The sequence below is a fragment of the Ovis aries genome, chromosome 7 (assembly GCF_016772045.2).
Source record: "Ovis aries strain OAR_USU_Benz2616 breed Rambouillet chromosome 7, ARS-UI_Ramb_v3.0, whole genome shotgun sequence".
Lineage (NCBI taxonomy): Eukaryota > Metazoa > Chordata > Mammalia > Artiodactyla > Bovidae > Ovis > Ovis aries.
This window is the reverse complement of record NC_056060.1, coordinates 73,897,596-73,912,213: the sequence shown is the minus strand read 5'-3', so window position 1 is coordinate 73,912,213 and position 14,618 is coordinate 73,897,596.

Genomic DNA, 14,618 nt, shown 5'->3' with positions numbered 1-14,618 from the left:
CCTGGTTTGGGAAGATCCCCTGGAGAAGGGAAAAGCTACTCACTCCTGGAGAATCCCGTGGACTGTGTAGTACATGGGGTTGCAAAGAGTTGGACATGACTGAGCAACTTTCACTCACACCTTGTGGTAGAATGTCAGGATAGTTTTGGCTGCAAATAACAGCTCAATTCAAATTAACCAAATGAGGAACATACTACCTGGCATAAGTTCAGAAGTAAAGCATTGCCAGGGTTGCTAGCAAGAATGCAAATTCTTTCCATTTTTCTGCTCTGCCAGTTTTCATCTTGTCAGGTTCAAGTTCACAAGATGACTACAATCAGCCAATAAGAACATCCATACTCAACAATGTTTAATGGGAGAGCAGCTTCTGATACTTTTTACTTTGCTTCTGATACTTGATACTCGGCTTTTGATACTTTTTATTAATTAATGTTTACATATATTTACTGAGAAGCCTTGTAGCAAGTGTCATTGGCTGAAATTTCATGTGTGCCCAAACCAAAAACAATCACTAGCAAGAGGAATGCCATCACCACCGACTGGCCCAGTCGTGATTCATTGCCTTTAGGGCTGAAGATAGCACATGCTCCTCGGAAGCACATGGGTTCAGAGAAGGGTGTGAAAAAGTAGGTTGGGGTTGATGAATAGTTGTTCTTCAACAGAAAGACTACTTCAATTCTGTGTATGTGTTATTTCAAAACAATTTTCATTTTATCACTGAGTCAATATTTGTGAGGGAAGGATTAACTTGCATGGTTTAATCAACATGCATTAAATGCAAATTATTACATCTTTATTGGACTATTGTTTAGAGGGGAGGTAGACATTCAAAAATTAAAAGAAAAACTACTACATATAAAACAGACAATGTCCAACTACATAGCACAGGGAACTATATTCAGTACTTTCTAATAAACCATAATGGAAAAGATTGTGAAAAAGAATATGTATGTAAAACAGTCATTTTCCTGTACACCATAAACTGAGAAAACACTGTAAATCAACTACGTGTGTGTGCTTGCTAAGTCACTTCAGTTGTATCCAACTCTTTCTGACCCTATGAACAGTAGCCTGCCAGGCTTCTGTGTACATGGGATTCTCCGGGCAAGAGTGCTGAAGTGGGTTGCCATGCCCTCCTCTGGGGATCTTCTCGAGCCAGGGATTGAGCCCTCATCCCTTATATCTCCTGCTTTGGCAAGTGGATTCTTTAATACTAGTACCACCTGGGAAGCCCATAATACTTAAGTAAAATAAAATTTTAAAGAGAAACTGAAAAATGTGTCAGATGAGTTTTGTGGTCTTTTTGGCAAAGTTTACAACACTGATTGCTTCTGATGTTGGTAATATTATTTGAATTAATTTATTATTCAATTTACTGACTCATTAGTAAATACATCTCTCAGATCCACAAACTAACTCTCAGTTATCTAGCGTTGAGATTACTCATCTTATGTCTTCTGCACTTTAGTGCTGCCTGGGTTTTGTGCTTTTCACTAGCCATTACCTTTTTGATCATGTGACATGTCAGAATTAAAATCATACAACTTTGCAGCCTCATCACCTTTTATTCCTCCCACTTTTACACTTGTGCATCAGCCAAAAGAAACTGCTTGAAATCCCTGAATGCACCATGAAAATAATGTAACCACACTTTGCATCAGTTTTGTTATATGAAAAATGAAGGTCAGTTCAGTCGCTCAGTCATGTCCAACTCTTTGCAACCCTATGAACCGCAGCACGCCAGGCCTCCCTGTCCATCACCAACTCCCGGAGTCCACCCAAACCCATGTCCATTGAGTCAGTGATGCCATCCAACCATCTCATCCTCTGTCGTCCCCTTCTCCTCCTGCCCTCAATCTTTCCCAGCATCAGGGTCTTTTCAAATGAGTCAGCTCTTCGCATCAGGTGGCCTAAGTATTGGAGTTTCAGCTTCAACATCAGTCCTTCCAATGAACACCCAAGACTGATCTCCTTTAGGATGCACTGGTTGGATCTCCTTGCAGTCCAAGGGACTCTCAAGAGTCTTCTCCAACACCACAGTTCAAAAGCGTCAATTCTTTAGCGCTCAGCTTTCTTTCTAGTCCAACTCTCACATCCATACATGACCACTGGAAAAACCATAGCCTTGACTAGATGGACCTTTGTTGACAAAGTAATGTCTCTGCTTTTGAATATGCTGTCTAGGTTGGTCATAACTTTCCTTCCAGTGTGATAAAAACTTAATTGTCTCCCATTATCTGTTCTCCCTTTCCATAGTATGGAACCCCTACATTTTAGGATGGGGATGTAATGTCCAGAATAAAGATTGTATTTTCCAGAGTATTCCTTAACTGTTTGAGGTTCTAAGATTTCGTTGAGGGACTTCCCTGGTGGTTCAGTGGCTGTGACTCCCAGTGCAGGGGGCCCACGTTCAATCCCTTGTCAGCGCCCTAGATCTCACACGCCACAACTAAGAGTTTGCATGCTACAACAAAGATCAAAGATCTCATGTGCTGCAACTAAGACCAAAGCAGCCAAATAAATAAAGAAAAATAAATATATTAAAAAAAAAAACAACAACACTAGTTTGGGTTGGGAGTTCCCTGGTGGGCTGGTGGTTAAGATTCCAGGCTTTCACTACTGTGGTCCAGGTTCAATCCCTGGTGAGGGAACTGAGATCCCACAAGCCATGTGTGGCATGGCCAGAAAAAAAGACTAAATTGGGTTAATGAAACATATGTAGAATTTCCACAAAATGACAGTTGAGTTCCTTTGCTCCCTTCTGCCATCTGGAATGTGGTGTGATGGCTGGAGCTCTAGCCAACATCTTGGACCAGGAGGATGAAGGCCTAGAGTAGTTGGCTGAAAGAAACCTGGGACCCTGAGGTTTTACGGAGAAAGGACCTATTAAACTAGCATTTAAGCCACTGTTATTTTAGGTCTCTGTTATAAGCAGTGGAACCTGATAACGCTGTATAAACTTCTCAAGATTGTTCAAAACATTACATGAACTGACATATGTCAAAGCTTTTAAGGCAGTGTCTGAGAATAGAGTGAGTGCAAACTAATATTTATAATGTTATAGACTGCAAGGAGATCAAACCAGTCAATCTTAAAGGAAAGCAACCCTGAATATTCACTGAAAGGACTGATGCTGAAGCTGAAGCTCCAGTACTTTGGCCACCGGATGTGAAGAGCTGACTCACTGGAAAACACCCTGATGCTGGGAAAGACTGACGGCAAGAGAAGATGTGGGCAACAGACGGTGAGATGATTAGATAGCATCACCAACTCAATGGATATGAATCTGAGGAAACTCCCAGAAATAGTGGAGGACAGAGGAGTTTGGCGTGCTGCAGTCCATGGGGTTATAGAGTCTAAGGGGACTGAGTGACTGAACAACAGTAAAACTATTTCCATGATATGGTAAGGTTGTTCTACCTGCCTGGGGGTTTATTTGGCAAACTTGTATTTGTTCTTAAGCCCCAGATCAATCATTTCTCCTCTCTGAAACTTTCTGATCCCCACCTGGGGAGGTAATCATTCCTTTGCTTTATACCGGTTCTTAATCTTTTTTTTCTCAATACTTTTATAGCAGGTGACATTTCAGTTTACACATTTGTCTCCGTACTAAATCACTTTTTCTCATTCAAAACAAAACAGAAACAATTGGAATCCTCTCTCAATAAACATAAAAATCTCATGGCTCATGTGGATTCTAATACTGCCCCTAAACTTATTATTGCCCCTAAAGCTTTCCTGGTGGCTCAGACATTAAAGAATCTGCCTGCAATTCAGCAGACCTGGGTTTGATCCCTGGGTTGGGAAGATCCCCCAGAGAAGGGAACGGCTACCCACTCCAGTATTCTTGCTTGGAGAATTCCATGGACAGAGGAGCCTGGCAGGCCCCAGGCCAAGGGGTCGAAAAGACTCAGACACGACTGAGAGACTTTCAATTGCACTTTCAAATTTATTACAGTATTACTATGCTAATCCTGCAACCCCCTCCCCACTCCCCACCACTGCTGCCTAAAGACCCTGATGCACCACTCTTAGAGGAGACACACCCCTCCTCCCCTCTCCTGGCTGACTCACCTGATGAGTTAAGATGAATGCCTATTGAACTGGACACTGTGGCAGATGATGCTGGAGGAAGAGATTTGGTCTCGTCCTTATAGGGCTTGCACTGTGCTAGATGAGCCAGGGTCTCTAATAAAAATAATAAAAGTACAGAGTGAACAAGTAGGCGGGAGGAGAGTGTGATTCATTCTTTTCTCAGGCACAGGTTAAGAAAAGATGATGCCTGGACTGTGTTTGGAAAGAAAAATAGTTTACCTGATAGACTGGAGATCGGGGAGAGAACAGCAAGGAAGATAAATCAGGCAGAAGGAATAACATGTGCACAGGCGCAGAGGCATAAAATTCATGGTTAATTTTAGTTATGAGCATTGGACTAGGGGCTTTCTGAGATTCTATGCAAACGCATTCACAAAATATTTCAAGGGGTGAGCTACCTCTGCAGATGGTTCATCACACCTTCTGTCTTGATTTTTCACTGCTTTAGTCTGAGGGTTGTGTTTCCCTGAGCCTCTTTTCTGGACTCAATAACATGATATAATAGCTGAAATTGTTCATTTCTCTTCTGGAGAAATATCCCTTGATATTTTCTGGAGAAAATCAGGGCCTCACTGTTGATTCACCCTGCAATTGTGCATATTCAGAAGCTCTTCATTCTAAGGCTCATGCTCTTCTCTGACATTCAGAGCATTTGCAAGATTATTTCGTAGAAACTTAGCGGTTAGTGCTTAGCTTTCCTTTTCTAGTTAATAGCAGGTTGGTTAGTTTTCTACCCTCTGTCTTTAGTCCCTAGCTTAGGGACAATGCCCTGCTCATTTAGCCTTAGTCATTCTGTGTTTGTTTTTTTTATTCCTATAGCCTCCTCATTGATTAAACTAGACTGTATTTATAAAGTTCCTCTCTGTGCTTAGATTTCTCTTCTCTTGGCAGGAACAAAGGCTACATATTTCCTTGCTGCTGCTGCTGCTGCTAAGTCGCTTCAGTCGTGTGCAACTCTGTGCGACCCCATAGACGGTAGCCCACCAGGCTCCTCCGTCCCTGGGATTCTCCAGGCAAGAATACTGGAGTGGGTTGCCATTTCCCTCTCCAATGCATGCATGCTAAGTCACTTCAGTCGCATCCGACTCTGTGCGACCCCATAGACGGCAGCCCACCAGGCTCCCCTGTCCTTAGGATTCTCTAGGCAAGAACAGTGGAGTGGGTTGCCGTTTCCTTCAGGGCTTTGCAAATAATGTAGTTTGGCTCAGGTGTTGAATGAGCTCCTAAAAGGAGGTTTAACCCAGTATTCTCTCCTTGGAGACCTTCAGTGGCTATGAGTCTCACAGTGCACTGGACCTGGCATGATTTTACTGTCACCTGGCTGGATAGAGCTGCCACACTCCACCTGGCAACTCCTTTTAAATTTGGATTGAGTTTTGTGAGCCCTGAAGACTATTTTGGATCCAAGCACCAACTGTAAGCGCCTGCCAGTACCGGGCTCTCTCTGTTTCCTTTGTAGTTTGCTCACACACCTCAGCTGTTACATATAGATTACAGTTTACATTTCTAACTGTACTATTAACTGCCGCTACCATTTGTATTGGCCAAAGCCAAAGAACTGAATTATTAAGAAGTGAGTCTTGGGATTTCCCTGGCAGTCTGGTGGTTAAGACTCCGAGCTTCCACTGCAGGGGGCACGAGTTTGATCCCTGATTGGCGAACTATGATCCCACCTGATGAGCAGAGTGGACAAATAAAAGAAAAAGAAAAAAAAAGGGGTGCGTTTTGTGAATGCTCTCTCCTCTTCACCAAGCCTGCTCACTTGGCATGGAGTCTTTGATAAGGTGCAACTTTGAGTGCTGTGTCCTTGGCATCATCAGGACCACACATATGTAGCCAACAATAGATCTTTAGCTCCTCCTAGATTCGGAGTACTTATTCCCTGCAGCAGTGTGGTCCCTTTGCTTCTCTTTCCTGCCACACCTGTTTTGATACAATCAACCACTTGCTCTAGAATCTAGGTCTGATCCCCGACCCTTCAGAGAGACCTATGCTCTCTGAAGCAGTTTTAGGAAGAATCCTCCAGGCAACTTTGTGCAATAGCAACCATTAATCCCAAGAGGAAACAGAGGACACAGGAGAAAACAGAGATTCGCAGAAGTAAAGTTACTTTTGGTTCCAAGATTAAGAACGGGAAGTAGCTGGCTTCTGTTCTGACCTGCTGACATTCTCAGGATTGTAGGTAGGAGGCTGTAATGTGATCTATGTGGTTAACAGTGTGGACTCAGATGTCAGATTGCCTGGGGTTAAGTCCTGGCTGTATTAGTTGTTGCTTCTGTGGTTTGAGGGACAAGTCACATAATCTCTCTGTGTCTTGGCTTCCTCATCTGAAAAAAAAAAGAAAAATGGAGCAATTAATAGCCTTTACTTTTTCAGTTGTTCTAAAATTTAATGAGTTGATACAATTGAAGCATGTAGCAGAGTGTTTGGGACATGAAAAGTCCTTGATAAATGTTAGTTGTCATCATCATCATTGTCATCAGTGGAACTGAGTTTGTCAGGTAGTAGAAGTCAGATAAAATGAGGCCCACGACCGTTCGTCACTGATCACACAAATTTGTTGCTTCCACGGTGTTTTTCAGTGTTCACAGAACTTTCACATTTATTATCCTGTGTGATTCCATCACTCTATTGGCTGGTGTAGTCAGTTATGCCATCTTCATTTTATGGAGATATTCAACCGTACTTAGTGAGAGTTATGTGCCAGGCACTGTTATGTTCTGTAAACTCAGAGATAGAAAGATAGCATGGTTCCTGCTCTAGGTCAGTAAGAGCTATCTTTGGGAGTGAGTTTTGAGAGGCCTTTTCTGTTTCTACACTTTGTTTAAATTTATATGATAAAAATATATTAACTTTATGGTCAGAAAAGTACAAGGTGTGGCATAGGGGATGTGTCTAATGGGGAGACAGGGGTGCAAATTACTGATTATAGTATAATTGTCACAGCAGAGGTGCAGATAAGGGTCAATGGACATGTAGGAGTTTCAGGAGGAAAGTCAGAGGAGTGGCATTTAACCAGGGACAGGAACTTTAGGAAGTTTGCAAGTAAATGAAGAGAGGAAGGTATTCAAGCAGAGGAAGCATGAATGACTGTATTATAGCTTCAGAAAATTATGAACCATTCAGTGTTGCTTGACACAAAGTGAACAGCAAATGATATAAATGGCAGTGTGGAGCTTCCCAGGTTGCTCAGTGGTAAAGAATCTGCCTGCCAAGCAGGAGACGCAGATTGGATCCCTGTGTTGGGAAGGTCCCCTGGAAGAGGAAATAGCAACTCACTCTAGTATTCTTACCTAGGAAATCCCATGGACAGAGAAGCCTGGTGGGCTGTAGTTCATGGGGTCACAAAGAGTCAGACACGACTTAGTGACTAAATAGCAGCAGCAGCAACAGTTGGCAGTGTAGACAAGGGGGCGATTATATTCTAAAAGGCTAAAATTGTCAAACCAATACCAATATCAGAACTTCAGTCTTTTGACCCAAGTTTAGCATATTTTCCATTAAACCATGCTGACCCTTCTACAGAGCAGTTTATCAAAGGTCCCACTCTTTATTGATTTGCTAGTGTGAATTTAAATTCTGAACTAAGAGAATAGGAAAAAATTTCATATAGTCACTAAACAACTTAACTCTGTCTTTCCTCTCTTTGGGGAGATGTGCCTATTAGAAGATAATTTTCTCTTGAATTCCATCTCTTCATTTGACAATGAAAAGAGCTATGAAATTTGGAAAAGAGCTAGTTCATTCATTCTTCAGATATGCACAAAGCATAGATTCTACCAAGCAATTTGTTCTAGTGCAGATATCCTTTATAAATTCACATAATTTTTAAAGTCTAAATTTAATTTTCTTTGATACAGTGTAATCCCACTTCTCCTTTCATAAGATATATAAAGTCCCAAGATGTATGGACAGCAGCCTTTCACAGTAAAAGCTTGCTTTCTCCATGTGACAATAACTACCCTCAGTGTGTTTAACACTCTTTGCTTCTACACCCCTGTCCCCAACAGAGGGCATCAGTCAGCCTAATGCACAGCAAACTGGTCATCACGGATTCTTCCATTTGGGGTGACAATGCTTTTGCTTCTGATGCTCTCTACCCAGGGCTCCTGCTGTCTGGCAGAAGAGAAGGGAAAATACACTATTACCTACACTGCACTACACTATTAGCGCCCTCTCTCGGCTTTTCCTACCTAAAGCACTATCCTGTCAATTTGGCAGGACTTTATTAGTATTCCAAGGGCTTCCCTGTTTGCTCAGATGGTAAAGAATCTCCCTACAATGTAGGAGATCCGGGTTTGATCCCTGGATCAGAAAGATCCGCTGGAGAAGGGAATGACTACCCACTCCAGTATTCTTGCCTGGAGAATTCCATGGACAGAGGAGCCTGGTGGGCTATAGTCTGTAGGGTTGCAAAGAGTAGGACATAGCGGCTAACACTTTCACTAATTTTATTAGACTACCAAGGGTTTTCTGAGCTCCCCAAATCCTCGTCATTAATATGATCCTATGTTACCAGCAGAGATTTAGTCTGAATTCATCCTAGGGATGTTATCATCGTTCTGGCAAAATTCACGTCATTGAGTGTTTCTTTGCCATCTGTGTTCTACTTCCTGCTTGTTGGAACAAGAAGTGCTAAACTATTCTTTCTCATCAGTGACAACACCCACTTCTGGGGTTAAGTTCAATCTTTTAAACTATAACCAGAAGCATGGTCTTTTACTCATATACTCATTCATTTATCCATTTTTTGCCTGTTTATTCAATGCCAGCCACTGGCAGCCTTAAGTAACTACTTGAGGCACAGTGCTGGACAAAACAGAAAGATCCTTCCGTCATGAATCTTCTGACCTAGTGACCCTGATGGGGGGTGGTATTAAAAGTGAAGAACAGATTATTAATTGAGAATGGGAGGAAATGGAAGCATTTACACTTGCCATCATTGTAACTGATGCATTTTAAGTAAAAAGTTTAAACACACTTTAATTGTTATAGAGGAGCATGGATTGTTATTTTCAATTTTATTAGAGGGAAGGCAATATACTGTCTCTTAACATATTGCAGGAGAGTCCATGAGAATGGGGCTATTTGTTTAAAAGATAACTTGTTCCTTAAAACACTAAATATGGTCCATATGATCCAGCAATCCCACTTCTGGGTATATGCTGTTGTTCAGTTGCCCAGTCGTGTCCGACTCTTTGTGACCCCATGAATCACAGCACGCCAGGCCTCCCTGTCCATCACCAACTCCAGGAGTTCACTCAGATTCATGTCCATCGAGTCAGTGATGCCATCCAGCCATCTCATTCTCTGTCGTCCCCTTCTCCTTCTGCCCCCAGTCCCTCCCAGCATCAGAGTTTTTCCCAATGAGTCAACCCTTTGCATGAGGTGGCCAAAGTACTGGAGTTTCAGCTTTAGCATCATTCCTTCCAAAGAAATCGCAGGGCTGATCTCCTTCAGAATGGACTTCTTGGACCTCCTTGCAGTCCAAGGGACTCTCAAGAGTCTTCTCCAACACCACAGTTCAAAAGCATCAATTCTTCAGTGCTCTGCCTTCTTCACAGTCCAACTCTCACATGCATACATGGCCACAGGAAAAACCATAGCCTTGACTAGACGGATCTTAGTCAGCAAAGTAATGTCTCTGCTTTTGAATATGCTATCTAGGTCGGTCATAACTTTTCTTCCAAGGAGTAAGCGTCTTTTAATTTCATGGCTGCAGTCACCATCTGCAGTGATACCATTTCCCAAAGTTTGCCCAAGTTCATGTCCATTGCATTGGAGATGCCATCCAGCCATCTCATCCTCTGATGCCCTCTTCTCCTGCTGTCTTCAGTCTTTCCCAGCATCAGGGACTTTTCCGATAAGTCAGCCCCTCGCCTTAGATGACCAAAATACTGAAGTTTCAGTTTCAGTATCAGTCCTTCCAACAAGTATTTAGGGTTGATTTCCCTTAAAATTGACTGGAGTGATCTCCTTTTTGTCCAAGAGACTCTCAGGCATCTTCTCCAGTACCACAGTTCAAAGGCATCAATTCTTCAGTGCTCTGCCTTGTTTATAGTTCAGCTCTGACAGCTGTGCATGACCACTGGGAAGACCAGAGTCTTCTTGACTACATGGACCTTTGTCAGCAGAGTTATGTCTCTGCTTTTCAACACACTGTCGGGTTTGTCATAGCTTTCCTGCCAAGACAAACACCTTCTGATTTCATGGCTACAGTCACCATCCGCAGTGATTTTAGAGCCAGAGAAGAGGAAATCTGTCACTGCTTCCACCTTTCCCCCTTCTATTTGCCATGAATAATGTGGCCATCTCACACGCTAGTAAAGTAATGCTCAAAATTCTCCAAGCCAGGCTTCAGCAAAATGTGAACCATGAACTTCCAGATGTTCAAGCTGCTTTTAGAAAAGGCAGAGGAACCAGAGATCAAATTGCCAGCATCCACTAGATCATGGAAAAAAGCAAGAGAGTTCCAGAAAAACATCTATTTATGCTTTATTGACTATACCAAAGCCTTTGACTGTGTGGATCACAATCAACTGTGGAAAATTCTGAAAGAGATGGGAATACAGACCACCTGACCTGCCTCTTGAGAAACCTATGTGCAGGTCAGGAAGCAACAGTGAGAACTGGACATGGAACAACAGACTAGTTCCAAACAGGAAAAGAAGTATGTCAGGGCTGTGTCTTGTCACCCTGCTTATTTAACTTGTATGCAGAGTACATCATGAGAAACGCTGGACTGGAAGAAACACAGCTAGAATCAAGATTGCCGGGAGAAATATCAGTAACCTCAGATATGCAGATGACACCACCCTTATGGCAGAAAGTAAAGAGGAACTAAAGAGACTCTTGATGAAAGTGAAAGAGGAGAGTGAAAAAGTTGACTTAAAGCTCAACATTCAGAAAACTAAGATCATGGCATCTGGTCCCATCACTTCATGGGAAATAGATGGGGAAACAGTGGAAACAGTGTCAGACTTTATTTTTTTGAGCTCCAAAATCAATGTAGATGGTGATTGCAGCCATGAAATTAAAAAGACGCTTACTCCTGGGAAGGAAATTTATGACCAACCTAGACAGCATATTAAAAAGCAGAGACATTACTTTGCCAATAAAGGTCCATCTAGTCAAGGCTATGGTTTTTCCTGTGGTCATGTATGGATGTGAGATTTGGACTGTGAAGAAAGCTGAGCGTTGAAGAATTGATGCTTTTGAACTGTGATGTTGGACTGCAAGGAGATCCAACCAGTCCATCCTAAAGGAGATCAGTCCTGGACGTTCTTTGGAAGGACTGATGCTAAAGCTGAAACTCTAGTACTTTGGCCACCTCATGTGAAGAGTTGGCTCATTGGAAAAGACTCTGATGCTTGGAGGGATTGGGGGCAGGAGGAGAAGGGGACGACTGAGGATGAGATGGTTGGATGGCATCACTGACTCAATGGACATGAATCTGAGTGAACTCCTGGAGTTGGTGATGGACAGGGAGGCCTGGCATGCTGCAATTCATGGGGTCACAGAGAGTCGGACACGACTGAGCGACTGAAATCAACTGAACTGAACTGAATGGGGTCGGATGCCACGATCTTAGTTTTTTTAATATTTAGTTTTAAGTCAGCTCTTACATTCTCCTCCTTCACTGTCATCAAGAGGCTGTTAAGTTCCTTGCTTTCTGCCATTAAAGTGGTATCATCTGCATATCTGAGGCTGTTGATGTTTCTCCCACCTTATCTTGATTCTAGCTTGTAACTCACTCATACTGGCATTTCTCACAATGGCCTCAGCATATAGAATAAAAAAACGGTGACAGCAGACAGCCCTGTTGTACACCTTTCTCAATCTTGAACCAATCAGTTGTTCCATACAGGATTCTAACTGTTGCTTCTTTACCCACATACAGGTTTCTCAGGAGACAGGTAAGATGGTCTGGTATTCCCATCTCTTTAAGAATTTTCCAGTTTGTTGTGATCCACACAAAGGCTTTACTATAGTAAATGAAGCAGAAGTAGATATTTTTTGGAATTCCCTAGCTTTCTCTATCAGAGAAGGCAATGGCAACCCACTCCAGTACTCTTGCCTGGAAAATCCCATGGATGGAGAAGCCTGGAAGGCTGCAGTCCATGAGTTTGCTGAGGGTCAGACACGACTGAGCGACTTCACTTTCACTTTTCACTTTCCTGCATTGGAGAAGGAAATGGCAACCCACTCCAGTGTTCTTGCCTGGAGAATCCCAGGGATGGGGGAGCCTGGTGGGCTGCCATCTATGGGGTCGCACAGATTCGGACACAACTGAAGTGACTTAGCAGTAGGAGTAGCTTTCTCTATGATCCAGTGACTGTTGGCAGTTTGATCTCTGGTTGCTGTTCCTCTCTAAACCCAGCTTGGACATCTAGAAGTTCTTGGTTCTTATAATGCTGAAGCCTAGCATGCAAGATTTTAAGCATTGCCTTAGTAGCACGGGAGATGAGTGCAATTGTCTGATAGTTAGCACATTCTTTAGTACTACCCTTCTAGGGAATTGGTAGTACTAAGCTCCCAGTCCTGTGGCCACTGCTGGATCTTCCAGATCTGCTGACATATTGAATGCAACATCTAGATGGCAGCATCCTTTAGGGTTTTGAATAGTTCTACTGGCATTCCATCACATCCGCTAGCTTTATTAACAGCAGTCCTTCCCAAGGCCCACTTGATTTCACTCTGCAGAATCTGGCTCTGGTGGCTGACCACACCATCATAGTAATCTGGTTAATTAAGATCTTTTTTGCGCAGTTCTTTTGTACAATTCTTCCATGTATTCTCTCCATCTCTTCTTGATCTCTTCAGCATCTACTAGGTCTCTACCATTTATGTCCTTTATTGTGCGCATCTTTGGGTAAAATGTTCCCTTGATATCACCCATTTTCCTGAAGAGATCTCTAGTCTTTTCCCTTCTGTTGTTTTCTTCTAGTTTTATACACTGTTCATTGAAGAAGGCCTTCTTGTCTCTCCATGCTGTTCTTTGGAAATCTGCATTTAGTTGGATATACCTCTCTCTTTCTCCCTTGCTTTTTGCTTCTCTTCTTTCTTTAGCTATTTGTAAGCCTCCTCAGAGGGAAGGGCTTCCCTGATAGCTCAGTTGGTAAAGAATCTGCCTGTAATGCAGGAGACCCTGGTTTGATTCCTATGTCGGGAAGATCCACTGGAGAAGGGAAAGGCTACCCACTCCAGTATTGTGGCCTGGAGAATTCCATGGACTGTATAGTCCATGGGATTGCAAAGAGTCAGAGACGACTGAGCGACTTTCCCTTTTAGAGAACCACTTTGCCTTCTTTTCTTTTTCTTCAGGATGGTTTTATTTGCTGCCTTCTGTAAATTATTACAAACTTCCATCCGTAGTTCTTCAGGCATGCTGCTTACAAGTTCTAACCCCTTGGATCTATTCATTACTTCAACTGCAAATTCATAGGGGATTTGAATTATGTCATACCTGGCTGGTCTAGTGGTTTTCCCTGCTTTCTTTAGTTTAAGCCCATATTTTGCTATGAGATGCTGATGATCAGAGCCACAGTCAGCTTTAGGTCATGTTTTTGCTGACTGTATAAAGCTTCTCCATCTTTAGCTATAAGAATGTAATCAATTGAATTTCAGTATTAACCATTTGGTGATGCTCATGTGTGAATTTGTCTCTGGTGTTGTTGAAAAAGGGTATTTGCTATGACCAGTACATTCTCTTGGCAGAATCAGTTAGCCTTTGTCCTGCTTCATTTTGTTCTCTCAGGCCAAACTTGCCTGTTACTCCAGGTATCTCTTGACTTCCTATGTTTGCATTCCAATCCCCAATGATGAATAGAACATTTTTTTTTGGTGTTAGTTCTAGGAGGTCTTCTAGATCTTCATAGAACTGATCAACTTCAGCTTCTTCAGCATCAGTGGTAGGGGCATAGACTTGAATTACTGTGATATTGAACAGTTTGCCTTGGAAATGAACCGAGATCATTCTGTTATTTTTGAGGTTGCATCCAAGTACTTCATTTCAGACTCTTTTGTTGATTATGATGGTTACTCCATTTCTTCCATGGGATTCTTGCCCAGAGTAGTAGATATAATAGTCATCTAAATTAAATTTGCCCATTCCTATCCATTTTAGTTTATTGATTCCTAAGATGTTGAAGTTTATTCTTATCATCTCCTGCTTGATCATGTCCAGTTTACCTTGATTCATAGACCTAACATTCTAGGTTCCTATGCAATACTGTTCTTTGCAGCATCAGATTTTACTTTCATCACCAGACACGTTCACAACTGAGCATCATTTCCGCTTTGGCCCAGCTGCTTCTTTCTTTCTGGGGCTGTTAGGAGTTCTCCTCTGCTCTTCCCAAGTAGCGTATTGGACACCTTGAGACCTGAGAACTCATTTTTCAGTGTCATATCTTTTTGTCCTTTTATACAGTTCATGAGATTCTCATGGCAAGTATACTGGGGTGGTTTGCCATTCCCTCCTTCAGTGGATCACATTTTGTCAGAACTCTCCGCTATGAGCCATC